Source organism: Tupaia chinensis, unplaced genomic scaffold, assembly GCF_000334495.1.
Source record: "Tupaia chinensis unplaced genomic scaffold, TupChi_1.0 Scaffold000077_1, whole genome shotgun sequence".
NCBI lineage: Eukaryota > Metazoa > Chordata > Mammalia > Scandentia > Tupaiidae > Tupaia > Tupaia belangeri.
Window position 1 is genome coordinate 1,091,881 of NW_006159538.1, and position 5,278 is coordinate 1,097,158.

The window sequence follows — 5,278 nt, forward strand, 5'->3', positions numbered from 1 at the left end:
CCCTACATGCCCAGCAGTGAGGTTAGGCACCCCTTCTCCAGGGTCCCCTCATCTCTGTGCTGATGATTAAGACAGACTTCCTGTTCTCTCCCCAAGGTCCCCAGTGGATGGTGATTTCCAAAGGCAGAAAGGATCTTTATCCATCTTTGAATCCCTAGCACCTGCCTTCAGGCCTGACATAAATTGGGGGGCTCAATCAATATGTGCTCAATATTTGTTAAATATGCAACATATTCAACACTTCAAAGCTATAGCCTCTACTACATATTGACAATGCTAACCTTGGATATAGCATGGATTAATAGTTTTTTAAATTATTATAATTAAATTCCATGTGTTCAACAAAGTAGAGGAACACATAAGAATGCCAAGATAAGATTTGGAAGACATAAAAAAGACCCAAATCAAACTTCTAGAGATAAAAAATACAATGTCAAGTGGAAGGAGAGTGTGGGAGAAGAGCACAGGAAAGATAATTTGGGGGAGAAACCGGAGAGTTAAGATATTGTGGGACACAGGTATGGTTTATCACCTGTTGATGAGGATGTGTACAGTGTTCTCAGCTGGGCTGAGATGCCTATCATGCTGGGTAAAGTCTCTTTACAAGGTAAATGATGTGTAGCAACTGAATGTATAAATAATAATAATGATAATGAAAAAAAGATAAAAAAAATACAATGTCTGAGATATCAGATGGGATTAATACAGGCTTAGATGTTAGAAATATAAAAATTAATAAACTTAAAGACAGAGCAACAGACACTATCCACAATGAAGCACAGAAAGAAAAAAGACCGAGAAAATGAGGCACAGAGTATTCATGTCCTAATAGAGAAATGGTTACCAGGCATATTATGACCAATTTGCTTTAAGAGAGTGATCGAAGTTAAATCATAACAATAGCAGGGATTAACAAAGACACATTGTGCATGGAGATACGAAGATAATGTAGATTTCTTATCATAAATAAGCACAGCGAAGGACGGCAGAACTTCACAGCAGGACTTTTCGTAATCGCCAAAATGCGCCTATGACCTTCAATGGATGAATGGATAAAAAAAAAAAACTGTGGTATATACATGCAATGGGATATCAGCTATACAAATGAATGAAATAGTGGGACCAGCAGCTGGCATAATGGCTATGTCGCTGGACTCCCATGTAGTCGACTATGGTTCAAGTCCCGGACCCAGCGGCTTAAACTCACGCCAGGCGCGTGTGCGTGCGTGCCCAAGATCCTGAGAGGAGAATGGAGGAGAAGGGATTGCAGTGTGGCCATCCCCCCTGGGGGGTGATTTCTCGCTTTCTGTCTCTCTGTCTCTCTCTGTCGTCTGGCGAGCGCACGCATCCTATAGCAAAAACCTCTCCAAAAAAAAAAAAAAAAATCACGCCAGGCGCGTGTGCGTGCGTGCCCAAGATCCCAAGAGGAGAATGGAGGAGAAGGGATTGAGGCATGGCCAACCCCTCTGGGGGTGATTTCTTGCTTTCTGTCTCTCTGTCTCCTCTCTGTCTTTCTGGCAAGCACACGCACCATATAGCAAAAACCTCTCAAAAAAAAAAAAAAAAAGAATGAAATACTGATACTTGCTATAATGTGGATGAATCTCAAAAACATGAGTCTAAGTGAAAGAAGCCAGACCCCAAAGGTCACATACTATATGACTCCATTCATATGATTTATATTTATACAGAATAAGTAAGCCTGTGTATGAAATTCAGATTGGTGGTTGACAGGGCTAGAGAGAAAGGTGGGTGGGCAGCAGCAGCTTAATGGGTATAGGGTTTCCTTTCCAGGTGGTGAAAATGTTTTGGAACTAAGGAGAAGGTGTGGCTGCATGATACTGTGAGCCACGGAATTGTTCACTTTTTTTTTTTCCTCTTAGACTTTTGCTATAAGGTATGTGCATTTGCTAGAGACACACAGAGAGACAGAGAGAAAGAAAGTGAGAAATCACCCCCAGGAGGGATGGTCACACGGCAGTCTCTTCTCCATTCTCCTCTTGAAGTTCTGGGCATGTACACACACATGCCTGGTATGAGTTTAAAGCCACTGGGCTCAGGATTCAAACCGCGATGTGGGAGCCAAGTGCCCTAACCACCACGCCACCTGCTGGCACTGAATTATTCACTTTAAAATGTTCAATTTTATGTCCATGTCACCTCAATTAAAAAAGAAAAAAGACAGGGAGCAAATTCTTTGAAGTATTGAAAGAAAAAAAATATCAACCTATAAATCCACATCTAATGAGAATATTTTTAAAAAATAAAGGTAAGATCACAACTTTTTCAGCCCTTCAATAGCTGAAAGAGCTGTCACCAGTAGACCTGTTGTAAGAGTGCTAAAGGTGGTCCTTCCAGTAGAAGAAAGAGGATATCAGATGGAAATCCAGACCCACGCACCAGAAGAAGGGGCACCAAAAATGGTAAATATGTGAGCAAATACATACTTTTCTTCTACTTTAAAAGAAATATTTTATTTTATTTATCACTATTTTTTTTTGAGAGGTTTCGCTATAGGGCACATGCGCTCACCAGACAGACAGAGACAGAGAGACAGAAAGCTAGAAATCACCCCCCAGGGGGGATGGCCACGCCGCAATCCCTTCTCCTCCATTCTCCTCTCGGGATCTTGGGCACGCACGCACACGCACCCGGCATGAGTTTTAAGCCACCGGGTCCGGGATGCGAACCACGGTCGACTACATGGGAGTCCAGCGACATAGCCATTACGCTAACTGCTGGTTCCCTTTATCACTATTTTTTAAGTTTCCCCCATAGGGCACATGCATTCACCAGAGAGAGACAGAGAAAGAAAGTGAGAAATCACCCCTCGGAGGGAATGGCCATGCCACAGTCCCTTTTCCTTCATTCTCTTCCTGGGATTTCGGGCATCCCTGCACATGCAATCACTGTGATTTTTCAAGCCACCAGGTCCAGGACTCAAACCACAGTGGGCCATGTGGGAGTCCAGTGCTGTAACTACTATGCTACCTGCTGGTTCCTATTATCGTGGTCATTCTTAAACATTTTCCTATAGGGCACCTGTACTCACCAAAAAGAGACCGAGAGAGAGCAAAAGGGAAGTGAGAAAGCAAGCCGCCAGGTCTAGGACTTGAAATGTGGTTGGCCACACAGGAGCCCAGCACCTTAACCGGTTCCAAGCCACCTGTTGGGCCCCAAACATTTCTTCTTTGAAAAAAAAGTTTTAGAAAATAGTTGACTGCTTAAGAAAAATAATAACAATGCCCTGTGGAGTTTCTAACACATATGCAAGTAAAATGTAGGGTAACAGTAGCTCTGAAGCTGCAGAAGGGAAAAATGGAAGTATGAAGTATAAGATCGATATCTAGAGGGTAAATTACAGCACTAAATGCTTAAGTTAGAAAAAGAAGAAAGGTCATGAATCAATAACCTGGAATTCCACTGTAATGAACCAGAAAAAGAAGAGTAAATTAAACCCAAAGTAAGGAGAAGGAAGACTATAATAGAGAGAAGAGCAGAAATCAATGAACTAGAAACATGAAAACAGCAGAGAAACCTTGTTAAAGAGTAAAGCTATTCTTTGAGAACAATAAATCTGCTAACTCTCTTCCAGGCTGGTCAGGGAGAAGGGAGAAGAAAGAAATGGCTAACCTCTGGAGTGAGATTGGGTACACAGATCTAGAGTCTACAGACACTAAAAGGAGAGAAGAAATATGAACAACTGGATGCCTAGAATTTGACAACTTGGATACGATGGACAAATTCTGTGAAAGACGTAAATTACCCGAGCTTACCAAAGGGAAAAAACAAACAAACAAAAAATAGGTAAGCAGAGTTGTTCCATAGCTATTAAATAAATAGAATGCACTAAAAACCTTCCCAAAAGAAAAATACAGGCCCTGGGAACCAGCAGTTAGCGTAATGGCTATGTCACTGGACTCCCACGTAGTCGACCGCAGTTCACGTCCCAGACCCGGTGGCTTAAAACTCACGCCGGGCGTGTGTGTGTGCATGCCCAAGATCCCGAGAGGAGAATGGAGGAGAAGGGATTGTGGCGTGACCATCCCCCCTGGGGGGTGATTTCTCGCTTTCTGTCTCTATGTCTCTGTCTGTCTGGCGAGCGCATGCACCCTATAGTGAAAAACCTCTCCAAAAAAAAAGAAAAGAAAAGAAAAGAAAAATACAGGCCCTGATAGCGTCACTGTTTTATTTTTACTAATTTTTTAAAAAAAGGTTTATTGGTTTTTTCCCATTAGCAAGAGTATCAGAGAGTGACAGATACAGAGAAACAGCATCCCCTAGCAGAATCTTAACGCTATGATCCACCTTCAGCTTCAGCCAGCACCTGACCATGGGTATCCATGTACCCAGTGTACTCAGGAAAGTCTGGACATGAACCCAGAACCTACTCATGTGATTCAGTATTGCAGCGCATTGCATTTTACCACTGTGACACTATCCAGCCCTTTCTATCAAATATTTAAGGAATAAATACTTTCTAGCTCATTATATGAGGCCGATGTTATTCTGCTGGCAAAACTAAACTAACATATTACAAGAAAAGATCATTTAGACTAGTGCCTATCATGAGGATCTAACATAATACAAAAAGGATAACGTATCCCAGACAAGAAAGGTTTATTCCAGGAATGCAAGCCTGGTTTGACACTCATAAATCAATGTGATTCATCATACTAACGGTCTAAGTATGCGTGTGTGTATAATTATCTCAAATGCACAAAAAATTTTGATGAAATTCAACATTTGCTTATAATAATAAAAACTCTCAGCAAACTAGTAATAGGAGGAAATTTATTGACCTGATAAATGAAATCTATAAAAAGCCTACAGTTGCTCTTTCCCACTATACAAGATGGCAGGTGAAAAAGCTGCAAAGCAGGATACTAAGGAGAAGAAACCTAAAGCCAAGAAGGCTGATGCCAGTAACAAGGTTAAAAAGGGTGAACCCAAGGCTAAAAAGTCCAGGAAGGGGAAGCCCCATTGTAGCAGAAACCCCGTCCTAGTCCGGGGCATCAGCAGGTACTCCCGGTCTGCCATGTATTCCGGGAAGGCCATGTACAAGAGGGAATACTCGGCCACTAAATCCAGGATAGAAAAGAAAAAGGAGAAGGTTCTTGCGACTGTCACAAAAACCAGTTGGTGGAGACAAGAATGGTGGTACCCGGGTGGTTAAACTGTGCAAAATGCCTAGGTATTATCCTACTGAAGATGTGCCTCGAAAGCTGTTGAGCCACGGCAAAAAAACCTTCAGTCAGAATGTGAGAAAGCTGCGAGC

The 5,278-nt window shown here is 42.1% G+C and overlaps 1 protein-coding gene across 1 annotated transcript in view; it reads right to left on the reverse strand.

Annotated features, from left to right (window-relative positions):
- Positions 1–5,278, reverse strand: part of OTOG (otogelin) — an 81,568-nt gene that overhangs the window by 18,260 nt on the left and 58,030 nt on the right.